This window comes from Delphinus delphis, chromosome 21, assembly GCF_949987515.2.
Source record: "Delphinus delphis chromosome 21, mDelDel1.2, whole genome shotgun sequence".
In the NCBI taxonomy this organism is placed as follows: domain Eukaryota; kingdom Metazoa; phylum Chordata; class Mammalia; order Artiodactyla; family Delphinidae; genus Delphinus; species Delphinus delphis.
This window is the reverse complement of record NC_082703.1, coordinates 21,089,566-21,108,790: the sequence shown is the minus strand read 5'-3', so window position 1 is coordinate 21,108,790 and position 19,225 is coordinate 21,089,566. Positions and strand designations below refer to the sequence as shown.

The 19,225-nt window shown below is 37.9% G+C and overlaps 1 long non-coding RNA gene across 1 annotated transcript in view; it reads left to right on the top strand.

The window, feature by feature from the left end:
- Nucleotides 1-18,290, top strand: part of LOC138413934 (uncharacterized) — a 112,090-nt gene extending 93,800 nt beyond the window's left edge. The window contains exon 4 of the long non-coding RNA XR_011246332.1: nucleotides 18,214-18,290. This is a non-coding gene — a long non-coding RNA (uncharacterized lncRNA). The remainder of the gene's footprint in view (nucleotides 1-18,213) is intronic.
- The last annotated feature ends 935 nt before the right edge of the window (nucleotides 18,291-19,225 follow it).

The window sequence follows — 19,225 nt, the reverse complement described above, 5'->3', positions numbered from 1 at the left end:
ACACCACTGTTATAAGTGGTTTACATGAAAGCTTCCAGTTTGTAAATTCATAATTCTTAACCCTTCAATTTTAGGTAAACTGTTTAAACACTGCCGTAAATAAGATTATGAAGGAGGGATAAAAAGTCTTGTTTACTTTTTTAATGGAGAGTTCTTGATTTTGTGGTTTTTCAAATATTAAGAACGCTGATGTTTTCAAAAGTCCACATCACAACTGCCTTGAGGTACAACGAAGAAAAATTTTTGCAAATGATGACTCATTCCACATGAAGGCCCAAACATTCATCCTTTCTGTTGCTGTTTCAGAAGAAAAGAGCGCCAGCACCATGGCCTCGGCTAGTCCTAATGTTAACACTGAGGTTTATAATCCATTTTCTGCCTTTTCTGGTTGCTGCTGTTGTTATTAAGGCTCAGGCTGGAGGGGCTCCAAGGCCACACACAGACAGCATTCTGTGTGACAGTATCTTTCATGGAGTGGAGCAAAGGGAGTCCACACCCTCAAAAAGGGAGGGAGGCCAGAAGTGAAGCAAGGCTGTAGAATACCCACCATTATCCTAACCACCCACGGTACCAGGAAATGGCAATTCAAGTCTTGGCTGAAGACTGGTGAGAGGAGAGCCTGAATAATGGATGAGCACCATCAAGTTAAAATATGGTGACTTGAAGAAGACGAATACTATTTGTGTTAAAAAGTAGAACCTACTTACCGTGTCTCTGACTCTCAGGAATGGTACTTCATCAACCCCACCCTTAGCAACTCCCACTGGTTCTGTGCTTTAAAAAAAGTCTTTCCCTTAAGGAATGGTTTCTGGGTTTAACCAAGTCCACTTTCTAAACTTCTTATCTGCTGCTCCACCACCAGGGAGGCACTTTTTTCCCATCTTCATTTTCCTGACACCCTTCCCCATCATGCAGCTCCCTTCCGAATCGTTGTTGGCTGCCTTCTTCCCTCCCCTCTCTCCTCCCTCCCCCATCCCCTCTCCCCACCTTCTTTGGTGTGTTGCTTGCTTTCCCCTCAGTTTGGACCAAACATTTTCGCTCTTCCCTTTCAAAAGTTTTTAGGTTCCACCTCCTCCTTCAGGATTTCCCTTTACTGTGTAAACAGCATGGCCTCCCTCTCCTCTTGGATTTCTCTCATCCCTTCCTGAGGAGCAGCCTGGCCTTGCCCTGGCCTCACCAGGTGTCTGCCTTTGTAGTATAACTTGGCAGGCAGCTCTGTTCCCCCTGTAGCTCCTGCCAGAGACACGGGTCTCTGAAGTTGCCCCATGAGAACGTTCCTGTCTCTGAGTAGTATGTTCAAGTGCATAGGTCACCAGTAAGGATAAAACCATAAATTAATTTTTCCTGAAATTGTTGGTGCTTCTCAAAGCCCAAAGAATTCAGAGTCTAATATAGTCCTCTTGTGTATTTGCATAAATAAATGAATTGATGATTGAGGGCAGTGGCAGGAGATATGGAAGGATATTGAAGACATTGCGCATTCCTCACAGTTTGGCCGAGGGCTAGCTCTACTCTGCCGAAAATAAATGCCTAACCCTGTATGCCCATGCCGATTGCATTCATTAGATGGCTTGATTTTGGCTGCCACTTTCTGTAGTTTCTGTTGCTGTTATTTTTTTTGGCTATAAAATTTTACAGTGTGTTTTCTGAAAAATTTTTTTTACAGAGCCTTAAGCTCTTTAGAGTAAACATACTACATGAAGCTACCAAATCAATCAAAATGGCAACATAGCTTTATTGAGTATTTTTATTAGTTACATAGTTCATTTTTTTGTCCATGTTATATACAAGCTCTGAGGTGAATCTGGAAGCTTTTTCCCTTTTTGCAAAAAAAAACCTAATAGTTTTTTTTCTTATAAAAGTAGTATATGTTCATAGTAAAATCAAATAAACAAAAATAAATCCAGTGGTTCAGAGGAGGAGAGATGAAAAGTAAAGTCTCCCCCCCAGCTTCACCCCTCAGAGCAGTGGTCCTCAATTGAGGACAGTTTGCCTCCCAAGGAACGTTTGGCAGTGTCTGGAAACATTTAGGTTGTCACACTTGGGCAGGGGGCAGAGGGTCCAGAGTTGCTGCAAAACATTCTGCAATGCACAGGACGGCCTCCTGACAAAGAATTATCCAGTACAAAGTGTCCTCAGTGCCTCTCTGGATGTATCCTGGACTGGAGTGACAACAATTAGCTATGTCTGCATATTCTTTCAGAGAGTTAAAAATACACATTTTTTTTCAAAATGGACTCAATGATTCCTCCCTAATCTGCAGCTTGCTTTTTCCACTTAACAATGTCTTGGTTATTTTTCCATATTGATACATAAACTTACCTCTTACTGTTAACTGGTAAATAGTTGTCAATGGGCTCATTCTATTATTTTTAACCAGCTCTCAAAGGTAGATAACTTTGTTGTCTCTAATTTTTCTTTGTTGTAAACAGACCCGCGAGGAAGGGGTTACTGGAAGGGAAGCTACGCCAAGGGCTGGATTCTGCCCCGGCACTTTTGTTTCTGCCTTGCTTTACTTTCGCTTAAAATCTGACTTAGAGGTTAAATTCACAACGGGAGGTTGAATCAGTCTTTTTCTTACGAATCCCAGTTCTCTCTCAACTGTATCACCCAGGAGCGTGGGTGGAGGAAAGAAGAGCGACTGTTTCTTGTACCAGGCCACAGTGGAGCTTATCCAGGAGACGTTTTTAATGTCTGGCTCACAAGCCAGCCAATCAAGTCAGCTGTGGAAATGTTCCGCGTAGGGGGCTCGCTGTGTCTGAATCACATCCAAAACTTTTTCTAAAGGACCTGGATTAGCTAAGATATGCTAGAGATTCAGGTTGTCCCTTAGGTTAATAAAGAAACAACCACTTCAAAGCCAACCCCTCGTGGTGTCAGGGTTTTTTTCTCTGTTCTCCCTCTGGGTGAGTTCAGTCAGTTGACATCTTCTGCTGCTTTTCTATGTCTGCATTCATTTTGGATGAGAAAAGTGAGGCTCGTATATATACTATATATCAGTTATAAAAAGAGTGATTCAAGGGCTTCCCTGGTGGCGCAGTGGTTGAGAGTCCGCCTGCTGATGCAGGGGACACGGGTTCGTGCCCCGGTCCGGGAAGATCCCACATGCCGTGGAGCAGCTGGGCCCGTGAGCCATGGCCGCTGAGCCTGTGCGTCTGGAGCCTGTGCTCCGCAGCGGGAGAGGCCACAACAGTGAGAGGCCCACGTACCGGGGAAAAAAAAAAAAAAAAAAGAGTGATTCAAAACCACACAGTGTTGCTATTGATTGGACATCGATGATCACACTGATCACTTAAGGTAAATGTTATTTTCACGACCCCAAAGAGGGGGCTTTCCCGAGGGAAATACTACATAATGGTTTACACTTTGCAAGAACATAACTGACCCCAAGTACTGTACATTTTTATTCATAAACGATGTGGACTTATCTATTTCGTCTCACTTCAAGCAGCATGGAATTTAGTTTTCTTTCAAATTAGTCTCTGCTACTTGTGTGAAAACGGTCAGCGTTCATAACTGGAGGAACTGTTTTTAAAAAGGAAATAACTGCTTTAAAAAACTCTTGCTTCCCAGCCATAGCGATTGCAACATGTGTTAAGATGTAGAAACAAAACGGGCAAACTGCTTCCCATTGGCCCTTCTTTTAAATATTTTTATATCTGTTGTTATGCCTTAACCTGTTGTATCCTTTCCTTGGAGTCACTGCATTTCATCCATGGCAACTAGCAACAACCCCATATAAACAACTTCTCGATTTTTCCACAGAGATAAAAATAAAAGAGTAAAAAGGACCAACTCTTGTGTAAGACCTCGAGTATAAACAGGATAATATTTAAGGGTTCCGGTAGAACCTTCTGTTAGTAGCTGTAGGTTGTGAGGAGCTTGTACAGGAGTCATTGGCTCCTGGTTAATGATTTTGCTGTGCATTCCATACAGTCTCTCTCGTGGATGTGAAATGACGGACCACAGGAGGAGGGTCCGCAGGGCCCAAAAGTCAGTTATTGCTTCCTCTGCCAATGATTCACCAAGTGACTTGGAATAATTCACTCATTTCGTCCTTCTGATAAAGTTATTTGACATGAAGGAGACGTGGCAAAGTTTTCTTATCTTCTCAGGAGCCAGAAGCTATAAAGACAGGACCATGGCCAAGTCTACTTTGTGAAGAAAACTTTCATAAGAAACACTTATGAGAGCTCAGCTGTTGAAAGATGACCAAAAGAGAAAGTGCCTAATTGTGTAGGCAGCAGAGTGAATGGGGCAAAAGGGGGTTAACACAAAAAGACTTGTTAGAAAAGAAGAGGAATGTATTAGAAGTTTTCTTCATTTGGTCATGAACTTTCCTTACCTTTGAATAACGTTATGTTTTATGTCCTATTGCAGAATTTAAATGGATTGGAAGATTGTTCAATAATATCTAAGAAGGAACCCTTTTTTTAAAAATCCCTTTCCCTAGGGATTAAAGTCTAGGAAGATTCTCAACTAGGGACACACACAAAGCTCAGTCAGCTATACCCCACTCCAGCTTCTTGCCCATGCGGTTTTTACAAATCTTTTTTAGATGTCTTCTCTCTCAGAGTCATTTGTGAATTATTATAGTACTGCATGACAACATTATCCAAAAATTATTTGTATTTGATGTATTTTACAACCCTTAGGTAATATTAAATAGTTCAAGTGATAGGGTGTCCTTTACCATAGTTTAAAATGGTGCCTTGCACATGAGATAACCTCATTAAAATTAATGTCTTTAAGTCATGGAGAATGATAAGGACTAAAAGCAAAAATTCTAACTGCTTGCCCTTCTTGCCATCATAGCATTATCTTAAAAAAAAAAAAAAAAAAGGATCTCTTCATTCTACACTTGAGTGCTAAGTGAACAGAGTTCTTAACAAAACAAATAAAAAATAACTTCTCTGTGCAATCCGGGTCTTTAAGTTTACATGCCTAGAGAGTTGCATAAAAATAGTACAGGGCTGAAGCTTCCAGTGAAGTTATTTTTTCTAACTGAACAATTTCTGAAAATTGGAGCTGAAATTATAGTTTGCACATTGTAATGCATCGAAATTCCCTTCTATTTTACTCTAAATAGCATTGTGCTATATCCAGTTGCAGGGTTGGAATAAAATTACCACAGGAGATTTCTGAGAATTACTCTTAAACCCCACGTGCTGCCTGTTACACATGAAAACTCCATCAATGGGGAAAGGTAGCAAACCAAGGTGACGTTAGCTATTAGCTGAGTTAATGCTTTGCAGATTATGACCTTTACTAAAGGAAAGAAACACATTTTCTATTTTTGTATATATGTATATATTAGAACTATGTGTATATATTACACATATACACATAAATCTGTGTATTGTATTTTTATAGTTACCTGCATTTTTATAATTTTGCTAAAAGCTGTGTCATAAGACATATTCCTGTAACCCTTTTAAAATTAAAAGCTTTTGAACCAAAGGGATCTTAAAAAGAAATGACTTTTTTTTTTGCCAGAGACATACCAAATTTTCCATTGTTATGAAGCAGTTATGATTCATAAACATAATTACCAGTCATGTCCTGGAAAGGGAATCTAGGGGAATTCAAATTAGTTTTTAAAAAATGCCTCCCAATTTACTATATACTCCCTGAAACTATTAGCAACTTGCTTTGCTTAATATGCAGATGTCCTTGTCTCTCAGATTCTCCCACAACAATTTCTCTTTTGTTCTGTTTTTAATACTTCACTTATTTTCCTGCCTATTTATCAAAAGGGGCTAGTGTGAGTATATACTAGCTTTCTGAATGTCACACATTTTTAATATTTGGTTCATTCTTTGTAAGCTTTCATAAGAATCTATGTTTGAATTACTCACCTCTTGATTTACTGACATAGTTACATATATACTTTCAAAGTTAATGTTGCCAATAATGGGCCAAACTCTCAGATGCCTCCTGATACGATGTTTTTCCCTTTTATGGCATTTCTGCCAAAAGTGCATATCCTGAATATAATCATGAAGAAACATCGAACAAACCCGATTTGAAGGACATTTTTCAAAATAACTGGCCTGTAGGCTTAAAGTAACAGGGTGAAACATAAAAAAAGGCCAAATAACTATTCCAGACTAAAGGCCACTGAAGTGACATGACCATCACATGCAATGAATGATCCTGGCTTAGATCTCGGACTTGGGGGTAAAAAAGCTATAAAGGATATTATTGGAACAATTGGCAAAATTTGACGATGGATCATAGATTAGATAATAATGTCAGTGTTAAATTTTCTGATTTTAATAGTTGCACGTGGTTATATAAGAGAATGTCTCTGTTCTTAAGAAATACATATGGACATATTTAAGAGTAAAGGGGCACAATACCTGTAGCTTCCTCTCTTATGATTTAGAAAAATTTATATATATATAATTTTTATAAATTCCTCTTTGTAAGTAAAAATACATATTATATATACTTTTTTCCTAAATCATATGAGAGAAAGTGTGCGTATGTATATGAGAGAGAGAGAAAGAAGACATAGTAAAACTGTATAAGGCATATACTGGACTTTATAGATTTTTTGCTAATTTTGAAAGTTTGTAATTATGTCAAAATGAAAACTTACTAAAAATAATAAATATACCCCTTATTTTATTATATTATTCATCTTTCTTAGGGCATAATTTAGGACTTACTGTTGGGGGAAATAATAATTCTTGTGTTCATATCATTCTATTTTTCTAACTCTGTTCTTAGGCTCCACATCACATACCAGAAGAGCACCAGCTTTTCCAAAACCTTCTGCTACAGTTAATGAGGAATCTTGTGCAGTGTTACTTTTGAATAAAAAAGATGTGTGTTAAATGATAGCACCAGCTGACGGGGAGGCATTAATGCTGTTTGATTCCATACAGGCAAAACACATCCAGCTGTGGAGGCCTGGGAGGCCCCAGGGGGAGAAAAGTTTGAAAAGAAAAAAGTTTTATAAAATTTATGCAGTCTGGAAAATAAGGAATGCTAAACATTTGTCAACAATTTTGGAAGCAAAATTCTTAGCAAAATCACTAAAATCAGAATACAGAGAGAAATATAAGGAAACGTTAAAACATTTAATTTTTTTGGCTGTAGTGTGTTATGCTATTCTTTAGCCTTTTCTTTTACTTTCAATTAAATGCAGTTCTCTTTACATTTCATTTATGATTCAAAGAGGAAAGGTTCATTCTTTTTGACACATTAGAGTGTGATAACTAGGAATACATGTATGCAATTCATGTATAGTTGAACATACTGAACTATATACGAGGCAATGAACTAGATCCTAACAGACTCTAAGGATACAAAGAATAATAATCTAAGGTCTGATTTTGTAGGAATGTACAGTTTAAAGTTAGGAGTGTAGGGAACAAACTGTTAAACAGATGATGAGAAGATTAAGATTCTGTAGGGTAGAGTAAGTGCTGTGATAGGCATGCAAAGCTCTGGGAACAAATAGAAGGGCATTCGGAAAGGGGGTTTATTAGGGAAAACTCCAAGGAGAGTTATAGGCCCAGGGAGACACAAAGAGAAGACCAAGAAGTGAGAAAGAGGATGTTAAGCATTTCTCCACATTCCATTTTTCTGACCTCTTGGAAGGCGTAATCGAGGGATTTTGGATTGTTACATCTGTATATAGAAATACAGATATAACGGTTTCTTCCTTTCCATAAATAAAGGTCATAATCCACAAAGCATTAATTCAGCTAATGTCACCTCGGTTTGCTGCCTTTCATCATTCATTGAATTTCCATATGTAATAGGCAGCATTTGAGTTTAAGGAGTAATACTCAATAACCTCCTGTGATAATTTTATTCCATCCCCTCTGAAGCCACTAGGCTTAACCTTTTCTGCCTCATGGCATTTATACCTGCTGTCCTGCTGGAATTCCTGGAGGTCTTCTGAGGTCAGTCCGGCCACTGATTAAGTATCCACCCCTTCTTTATCACAAGTAACTTCTGATTAGTCTGGCCTTTATCATCTTGGCACAATCTGAAGAATTCAAGGGCTAAAATGCCACAGTGCATTCTGCCTATGGGATTCAGCGTTTAGGAGGTGCTCTGTCATTATCTCTTTAATATTGCCTCTTCTCTTTTTTGGAATTCCAGTTTAAAACATAGAAGAAGGTAGATGTTCTTGCTTTATTCTTCTTGTCTCTCAAACTCTTTTTGATATTTTTCTTTTTCACTCCATTAGCTGAATTCAGGATAATTTCTTTGGATTTATCTTCTAGCTTACGAATTCTCTCTTCAGTTGCATCTATTCTCTTTACTCTGTTCATTGAGTTTTTAATTTCTAAAACTGCTATTTGATTCTTTTAAAAATATATTTTGTGTTTTTTACAGTCTCATGTTCCTGGCTCTTATTTTCATGTTCCTCTTTTATTTCTTTATGATTATAAACATAACTACGTTATATTATGAATCTAAAAATTCCAGTATTTGAAGTCTTTGTGGTTATTTTCTGTTGTGGTCTTGGTTGAGTTTATCTTATGTTTTACTGTTTCCTTTATTGTTTATGACTATTTTTACAGAGAGCTCATATTCTTTTTAACTATGGGAATTCATTAATGTCTGGATTGAAGTAATGTTACTCCAAAGAGAGTTTACATTTGCTTTTTCAGTCATCTTAGGCACACATACTCTTCAGTTGGGCTACTTCAAATAAAATTCCTGCCAAGTGTTCTATATCACATAGGTAGGTGAATTTGAACTTCAGTGGTGTAAATTCTCAAGATATCTTTTTTTTTTTCCTACTTTGCTCCAAGGTTGAGACAGGGAAATTTCTGTGCTGTCCATTTTTGTTAGGTGGGTTTATTTTTCACTTGTCCTAAGACTGAGAATATGTAGCTCTTTGATATCTCAGCACTATGTGGACCTATCTTCCTATTTACTTTCCCACTCTGGGCATGTATTTATCTCTTGCCCTCCAAACCCTATGCAGTTGTCATGGTGGAAACTCAAGGTCTTCAGGGCTCAGCACAAGCACTCAGAGGGAAAGCTGGCACTGGTACTTGTCTAACTTCTGGGTGTCTGCTTTCACTTTAATTTTGGCCTCTGTGGTCTTCTTTTGTGTCATCTCCGCAATGCAATTAAAGATCTATTTTTTCTTAATTCAACATTTTAGTCATCTTTATTGGCAAGGTCTTTCAGGATATCTGGTCTATAATAGTGCCAGAAATAGAAGTTGGCTCTAAGCTTTCTAGCAGCCAACAAGAAGAGGGAAATCTAATCAATTATGGTCACAGGGGGCAGGAGAAAAATGATTCTCTGTTGCTTTGGAGAGAGACAATGATTTTTGGCATGGAGACCAGATGGGATTTCTCTCAGCAGCCATTTCAGCAGGCTCCATAGTCTTTCCTGTTGCTTCAGTAGGTCTCAGCAGCTGTTCCACCAGGCTTCAGAACTGACATCCTTTAGAGTGCCAAAGCTGGATGGTGTTTGATAGTGAAGAGGATCCAGGAAGACAAATTACTCTTTCTACTTTGTTTTGTACTCCATAAGATGGGGCCCAAAGTGATGTAGCTTTCCCAAGAGGCTTCTGAATCATTGTGCCTATACTGTCAGTTTCTTAGACATGCTCAGACAGGTTGGAATCTCTTATACCCCAGGCACGAAGGTAATTTTTTACTGAGGCAGCATAGAGTTGGCCTCTAAATGACATGGGTGGAATGGGTCCACTCTCATGTAGTAAAGTTGAGTCATAGCATCTTTTACACCCTTTATATGGCCTGGTCTAACCACTCTAAAAACACATCTTTAGATAAGTTGAAATGAAAGATCAAAATGTTTCGTAATTGAAGAATATCTTTTGTAATTGTTAACCATTACCAATTTTATATCTTGTTCTAGTTATATTTTAATTTAGTTTGCTGGCAAATAACATATATAAACTGAAAAAATGCTTGGTTAGATGAGCTTGCTAAGATTAAAGAAGTTAACAATGATTAATTACATTAAAAAATTGAGAGTTTTGAATGATACTTGGTTTTTAGCTTGTTTTCTAGAACAGTGACGAGATTATACGGCAAATGGAATCCTAGATTTGTTTCAACTTAAACAAAAATATGTGGAAATATTAATTTAAAAAATTTCATTCTGAGAACAGCACTAAAAACGTGGTTATTTAAAGCTTCTATACTTGGGAGAATTGAGAGAAAGAAAAACTTTGTTATAAAGTAAGAAAGGTTCAGTGAATTCATCATACCAATTACCAAGAAGGGATTTATAGGTTGGGGATAAACTTCAGTCAAAAGAGCAATGACTTGCAGTTTCAGTTGGATTTTAGTAAAGAAACAAAGGGTTGAAAGCAATTGTGTGAGTCCTCTTATCTTGTATGCATAGTGAAACAGAACTAATGTTCTTAGAAAGAGTTTTCTGTTATATCTCAGAAATAATAAAAGTACTGTAAGGATTTCATGAATTTGAAAGACTGTGAAATAAACCATATTTTATTGGTTGAGATCCCTACTGAGGAAATAGCCAAATTAGTGATTCTAGTCACATTGTGATTTAGCAAAAACTCTTACCTGTCTCTGAAATTGTTGGGATCAGTAAACTCACTAAATTATACTTTTGTCTTAATTTTTAACCCAGCTATTGTTTTCTCTCTTGTATAATAAGCATGAGTGATAATAGCAACTTTAAATTTATAGTTGTCTTTTGTTTTTTTTACAGTTTCTATAGTTATTTTTCTGATTTCTAACTATTTTTTTACCCTGCGAGACAAGTTCTCCATAATGACATAAAGGCTGCACAGCAGGCAGGATATATAGAGCTAACCTTTGCTTCGTAAGCAGGAAATTGCTGTTCTTAGGTTCAGGAACTTTTTTTTTCCCCCTTAAAAATAAGAACCTGTTTTACCAGCTAGAGAGCTCTGTTCCTAAAGACCAGAGTTCAGTGTGAATGTTCAAACCCGTGAATAAATTCTTGAGTCTACAATTTTGTCAGACTTTAGAGAAAGCAGTTGAAGAATAACCATTTCCCTTTTAAACTCTACTCAGTTAGCTGGAACTGAATTAGTCCCTATAATATCACACTGGTTTCCCACTGACCATTTTTATGTGCATTTGGAAAGCACATTAAGAAATAATTGTTTATCCAAAGAAGCTTTAAACTAGGATACGAGAATAATCACCCACTTTAAGGGTAGGGATGGCTTTTAATTTTGAACCTAAGTGTTTATGCTATTTTCAGGGTGGAAGTAGGTGTGACTATTGATACTGAAAAGCCATGTTCTGTAAGTGTCATAATTAAATCCAATGACTATTTTAACTTGATGAAGTAAAATAATGTGAAATTCCTCATTTTGAATTTAAATGCAAGTGATAAATTTTCATTGGGAAGTAATGTATTTCCCACATTATAATCTAATTGAAGATCCCCTTCTCCCCCAAGCTTTGAGTGTAAAGCATTCACCTGATTTATTTTCTATTTACCCATTATATTCTCCAGATTCAAGTCTCCACAATATTCACATGATTTTAGAATTTTCAGAAAATGTCAAATGTCCCCCATCCACATAGGAAATACTATATACAAATGCCACTCATGCATTGGTTCAGGTATAAATGATCTTTCAGTGCTGACTGACTGGTTTAAAAATGTTCACAAATGAAAACTTATAAAAACCTGTAGGATCTGTCCCCTTTATTGGGACAGTCTTTTCCATATGGTGAAAATGTTTTCTCTAGGGCCTGTACTTTTATCAGGAGGACAGAAGGTTTGCAGGGACTGGTGGAAGCTGTGGATTTTGTATGCTCAGTATTATTTCCCATCCTCCTCTCTACTCCTCCGCCATTCTTCGTGATCCAGGTGGTGATGTCAATCAGAATGGCCTGTCCTCACTTCTTGGGTAAGCATGTGGCCAAGCCTAGCTATTGGTGTGCCAAGGATTGATTCAGGAATGTGCATGTGACTCAAGAAAAATAAATTAGTGTCTTTTCTGAGATTGATATATGGCTTTGATGGGTGGAGGATGTCTAATTCCACTGTGATTGCTAAGCAGGGCACACGTGCATCTGGGGCTGAGGGATGTCATCTTGTCTGACACACACACAGGAAGAGTCTGCCTGTGATATAACAAGTAGAGATAAGCATCGCTGAAAGACGGGGAAGGAGAGAGGCAGAGCTCTCCAAGTACATTTTTAACCTGAGACCCATCTCTTGCTTAAAGATATATCCATTTCCAACTTTCCAATTGCAAGGTCGCTACATTCCCCCTTTCCATAAGCCAGTTTGAGTTGGGTTTCGTTAATGTCCAACTAAAAAGGGTCTCCACTAATGCAGTCCCTACTGCAGCACTTCTGTCAGGACTTGAGTGTAATTCTGCTTAACAACCAGATAAGATATTTTGAAGTTTTTATGCTAATATGAACAAATTCACCAGAACACAAAGAATGATTTCACAGTGCAATTCAAACATAGATTCCTCACTGAGAAAACACGGAGATGTGTGTAGTTATGCATGGCCTTGTGTAATAACTTTGGACTTAATGCTTTCATTTACTGCTACTGCTGTGTGGAGCTGAGAGCATCCTGGGGGGTTAACCTGTAGGACAATGTAAAGAGGAGCATATGTTCTTTCAAGGCACTTGTAGCTGCCATTTTATTTTTTGAGAGTTATGAATGGAGGTATTGTTGCAAACAGCTGTACTGTGAAAGCATTTAAGCCAGTTATTACTGCCTGTGGTGTCTGAACTCAGAATGTTGCAAGCACTGAAATTATGATTTACAGAGGTGAAAAGTGTAAGCTTTGTAAGATCTAGCTTTATGCTTGGCTCCGTCTCTACATATTATCTGACAGATTGTTTTGTAGTGATGAGCCTAAAGCTGAGGGCTTGTAATCCCAATTAATTCAAGAGAGATGGCCAGAATATATCATACCACATGTAACAACATATTAATTTGGAAAGCAATATGGTAACACAAATGTCATTATATTATTTTATTTTTTGTGGTGCGCGGGCCTCTCACTGTTGCGGCCTCTCCCGTTGCAGAGCACAGGCTCCGGACGCGCAGGCTCAGCGGCCATGGCTCACGGGCCCAGCCGCTCCGTGGCATGTGGGATCTTCCCGGACCGGGGCACGAACCCGTGTTCCCTGCATCGGCAGGTGTACTCTCAACCACTGCGCCACCAGGAAAGCCCACAAATGTTATTTTTAATATGTTTAATTACTTCCCAAAACATTATGGGAAACCTGTATTATGTGGAACACGATCTGAAGATTTAGAATATAGGAAAATTTCTAAATTTATATCTGAGATGGCAATGAATTTGGTTGAATTGAACTGAAATGTATTTTGGAATTGGGAAAAATATAATTTTACATTTCTTGGAAGAACTCTTTGATACATTGCTAATAACTCATTTCCTTTCTGTAAAACGACCATCTTTAATACCTTAAGATCCATTGTGACACCTGGTTCAGTAGACTAATCTCTGCTAAAGTTCTTCCTCTTCTCATCTTACCCAGTCTACCCATTGTCTAGATCATACTCTCCTTTTGGTTAAGATCAACATAAGAATTCAATTATTGGTGGCACTTAGTGTGTCCAGTAGGACATAGAATAATAAATTATACCCCATTTCACATATTTTTAGTACCTGGCCCAATTAAGAGCTACTTCCAAAATATTTGCCAAAGAGTAGCCAGTTGAAAATTTCCCAGTCAGTTTACAGGTTAACAGAAGATAAGGTCTCTATTCAATTTGTGTGCAGAGCATTGTCTGGATATTACTGGGTAATTTAATCAATCTAATCTTCAACTTTAAAGAATTTTAAAGATCATAGGTATTTTTGAAAGGGAGACATCTAGCAAAATGTTCTCATTTCACAGGTACATCAGTTAGGATGCTTTGGGTTGCATGTAACACAGAACTGATTCAAACAACCTTAAGTGAAAAATGGAATCTGGGGGCTCACAGAACTGAATGTTCCAAGTGACAGAGAGACTTTATCCAGGGCTCAGATCCCAAGATTGGGCTCAGATCCCAAGATTAGGCTCAGGTTCCTGGCTCTATTTCTCAGTCCTGTTTTCCCAGCTTGGGGCCCAAATCAGGGGCTAGCAGCTCCTAGCCACATGCTTCCTGGCACTTCCACCAGGAAACAGAGTCTCCCTTCCTGATATTTCAAATAAAATCTCTGAAGTGAGTTTTCCTGGCCCTGACTGGCCTGACTTGGGTCATGTGTCACTCCTTTTGAATTAATCTCTGTGATTAATGGGATCAGATTTGCTGAATGGCTTAAGGCAGCCAACTTCCAACTGGAGCTAAAGGAAGGATCAAATCCCACACCAGCTGCATTGCTGGGAAATTCAGGTTGCTGTCTCGGGTAAGAGGTGCTGGGGAAGTAACCAACAAACTATGACGATAAAGTATGAGAGAATCCAAGTATCTTGGCCTGGTGATCACACATTAAGCAGCAAAGCCTCATTTAGAACCTAATTCAGGATCATTTTGTTTGTCAACAAAGGTATACAAACTACTACATAAATTCATACTCTCAATATTCTGTGATGGTGGAGGTGTGGAAACACTGTGATTGTCTGTCACAGTCTTTATCAATATGTGGTCTGAGATACACTCAATGAAAGACAGCAGGATACCTGGGAAGAAGGCAGATTACTGGGCCCCATTCTGGGTTTGCTGAATCAGAATCTGCCGGGGTGGGGCTCAGGAATTTGCATCTTGAATATGTTTCTTTGGAACATGTCTTGCATAATAAAACATACAATGAATACATTGCTATGTAAGCCACAAGGTGTTTTGGTTAACAAACATTCCAAAACTTTTTTTTTTTTTAACCATTTCTGCATCTTAGACTGTATTTGGAAATATTTTCTATAAAATTTCTTTTTACTGACCTTCCAGTTGAGATTATAACTACTTCTAAACTATAATCTGGTCATCAACTTTGTTAGGAGGCTCGTGAAGTCTGGCTAAACGTAACAGGTGAGCAGAAAAATCTGCAGAAGACTTATGGGCAAAGTTGGAAAAGCAACTTTGTGCTACACTACAAAAGGCATATTGGCAAGTGTAAAAATGATGATGTTAGTATAAGTAGGAAAGTATAAATATATTTATTATTACAAATGGCAGCAAGTAAAGCATGCTATTACCCACTTATATATATTATTTACTTTTCAACTCTTCGATGCTGTTTTCAGAATATGATTTATACCTTACAAACTTGCTCAACTGGCAACACTTGGATAGTAAATGCAGGGTGTTGACAGCAACTATTGAAAATCCTATGAATGCTGATTATGACTTATAATAAAAAATACAATATTCACTGTGTTGCTTAGTCGGGTCCTTGCTTTTGTCTGACAGCACAAACCCCAGGACAAATTTTCCACCTGCTTCCTAGAACTGTCCTGGAGAGGACCCACTTCATCTCCCACGTAGCTCCCACTGAAAGTCTAAGATAACTTTTGTCACCTTATTAGCAGTGTTTCTTGGAGCCTGGGGGTGGGGGAAAGTGACTTGTCAGTATTGCTTTTAGATAGTAAGCAGTGTTTGTGGAGGAAACACTGAAATTAAAACTGTTACCGGAGTAAATCTGATTTTTTTCCATTGCACTTTTTACAGTGCTATAGATTTGTGAGATGTGGTATTGAACCATTGTCTGTTTAGGAAATTGACATATGTTTTTATGTGCTGCCTGAGGAGAAAATAATATGAATAGAGTGGTGAGACAAAATTCCATGAACAATAGTGATTTGAAATAAAATATTAGTGGAATACAGTTTTTCAAGACAATAATAGACAATTATTAAGTATTCAGAAACACTGCATCCTCAGTATTGCTGAGTATGCTAAACTATATTCTAAGCAATTTGCATCAGTAATTTATTTAATCAATCCTAGGAGGTAGGTTCTGCTACTATCTCTATTTTACAGATGAGGAAACTGAGGCATAGGGAAGTTAATCAGTTGCCTACATTCATATATATAGTAAGTTAAGGAACAGGAATTTAAATCCAGGCCGTCTGGATCCAGACCCTTGCTCTTAACTATCAAACTATAGAGTGGTTATGTATGTTTTTAATGTGCCCATAGTAATCAAGAATTATATTAAAATTTTCCAATATTCTTTTACAGTGAGTTCTGTAGACCAAAGGAGATAGCATAAACATAGTAAGCAGTATTAAGTAGTATACAGCAGTATAAAGGTTTTATGACCATGGCTTCAAGCTATGCTCAATTGGTGATAAATATGGGATTTTGTTTAAGGAAGGCTCTGGCATGCTGCAACAAGGATGAGATCTAAAATATATGGGCCACCATCCTCTATGATGACATGCTGTTAATCGACCATTAGCTTGATAGGCCCTTTGAGTTGGTCCCAGTAGTGCAAAGGGATTTGTTTAAGCCATGCAAATTTTTCATCTGATCGTTTGCGGCCATCGTAGCCAATTTGCAAGATGATGGACCAGAGGTAGGAATTTGTCTGTGGTTATGAAACTACACATGATCACCCTAGATCTACTGAAGCGCCTAAAGCCTCTGCCTTGTTTTCTCGGCACTTTTTCTAACGAAAGGGCAGATACCTTGTGATGACAGCAATACAGTGTCACTCCAAGTGTTTAAAGATTGTGTTACCTCTCAAGCAAATTTTTAATACTGATGATGAAAATAATAAGCTCCACATCTCATCCATCATAGCAAACAATTATTTGCAATTTCTGTGTATTCCCTTTTAGCCTTTGTCCTTGTATGGATAGAATTTTATATGTTTATATTCTTGCTGTGTATATAATTTTGGATCCTGCTTCTTAACATTTCCCATGCTGCTACAATTTTTATAATTGTTGTTATCTTAATGGCTACCTAATCAACCATTAAGTGGATTATCATATTTTATGCAACTGTGTTCTAATTGTTAAGATTTGTTAGATTTTTCCACTCATTTGCCATTAATAACATTGTGAAGCTGAGTTTGGGCCAAAAGCCAAATCCTGTCCACTACTTATTTTTGTAAATAAAGTTTCATTGGAACACAGCCAGACATACTCATTTACATATCATCTATGGCTGTTTTTTCACTGTAAAGGCAGAGTTGAGTAGTTAAGACAGAAACCCTATGGTCCACAAAGGCCTAAAATATTTATTATCTGGACCTTTGCAGAAAAAGTTTGCCAACTCCAAATTATTATTGTAGAACCCGAATTGTTTTTCTTATTTTGGATCACTTCACTGAGATAAATTCCCAGGATTAGGATTACTTGGCACAAGTGTGTGACTATAATATAGTCTCAGAGAGTATTTCCAGATTGTTTTCTAAAGCTGTTATGTGGTTATAAACATATGAGGGTCCTACTTTCATTCAACTTTATAATAATTGAGTGTTATCATTTTAAGTTTTTCTTAATTGAATGATCACTAATCATACATCATTTATCTTCTTGTCTGCTCTTCTTCAGTATGAAAAAGTTTTTTCCCTATATGTTTATTAGTTGTTTTTTTCTCTTGTATGAAATGTTTGATCATGTTTCTTATATGCTCATCTATTACAGTCTTATTGCTTCACTTGTTAATTTGTATGAGCTTGTAGATGATTTTCCAACTTACATTAAAAGAACCAGCAATAAGATGTGTTGGTTGATGGCTTACTGCACGCAGATACATATAATTCATGAACGCATTCATTAAAGCAGATAGAGAAGTCAGGCTTATAAGTATCAATGCCACCTTTTAAAGCTAGAGTATCTGTGTTGCTGATGTAAATAATACCAGTAGTTCTTTTATTACACTCTAAATCTGTAAGCTGAACTCCTGTAAGGAAAATATGTCTTATTTATGTAATGAAAATATTTGCATATGTAGTATTAAATTTCTCATTTGTGTATGACTCATTAGACACCCAAGTCAGTTCTGGTCCTAAATAAAAGTACCTTGTTACAATAATCTTTTTTCTCAAGATGCAAAATGTTGACAAGCTTGAGTCTCTCCCACTCTGGATGCAAAAATTAAAAAGGGCTATAATAAAATTATAGAAGGCAAATCTGTGACCAAATACAGGATTAAATTCCCAGACTAAAAGGAAGAACAGTGTTAGAGAGACGGGAATAGGAAGACTTTACTTAGACTTGTTTATAATCCTAAAGGAGGTTTTTAGGCACATATCTGTTGATAATATTTTAAAGATATTAAACCAATGCACTTTAATTTCCCCTTTAATGTCACTTTCTCTTCCAGCCTCCTACCTGTACAGCTGGCCCATGAGGCCCGTCGCCCCACAGAATGAGAGGACGGTGACAATTCTGCCGGAACAAAGGTAGGACTGATCAGCTTTAGTCATAGGCTGAATTTCTTGAGTATGCAGTGAGGCAGTAATTTTTGGTGAGAAGGATATGCCTTTTCTCAATTTCTTTAGCTCTCATTAACATACACATTTGGCTGATTATTATATGGAAAGTGTAGCTGGAACTCAGAATCGGAGACAGAGAGAAATGAGAAACGTTTCTCTTTAGACCTGAGGCCTGAAGCAGCAAAATGAGAGGAAGATGTAGGGCAATGATGACAGCATTATGGGGGAGGGTGCAGCTAGCTGCAGTGTTCAACATGATGTAAAGGAAATAGCGCGCAGTGATTGAAGGAGGATGTGCCTAAGGCAGAGCCACTAGTTGCCAGGCCTGTAGGGGACACATGGGACTTCCAGATGTCCTTAGATGCTATGGAAAGGGACAAAGAGATGCTGAGAGAGCCTAAGCAGAGGAGGAATGGACCACAGTGTGTGGAGATTTGGGTGTCCATAGGCCATCATTAGAACCTAGTAGTGCTTATCAGCTTGAGGATCAGAGGGGACCCATTGCACCTCAGCATTCACCAGTGCAGGGAGCAGATCCAATCATTGGATGAGCAGAGGCCGTAAGGATCCTAGGACTCATTTCTCTCAATCCTCCACGTGCCCAGACAACTTCATGGTGTTAGCTAAGTGTGGCTGCGAGCACAGGCCCTGAAGTTGGGTTGCATAAGCTTGAATCGTGGTTTCAACACTTATTAGCTGCCTGACCTTGGTCAACTTACTCATTTTCCTCATTACTGAAGTAAAAATAGGGTAGTTATGACAGTTTAAATAATTTTTGTAAAATTCTTGAACAGGTGCCTTGCACATATTAACCCCCCAATGGTGTCATTAGTGCAGGCGTTCTTGGGGAAGAACAGGGCACTTACCTGAAAGAGATGAACTCATCAGGAGAGGCCATTT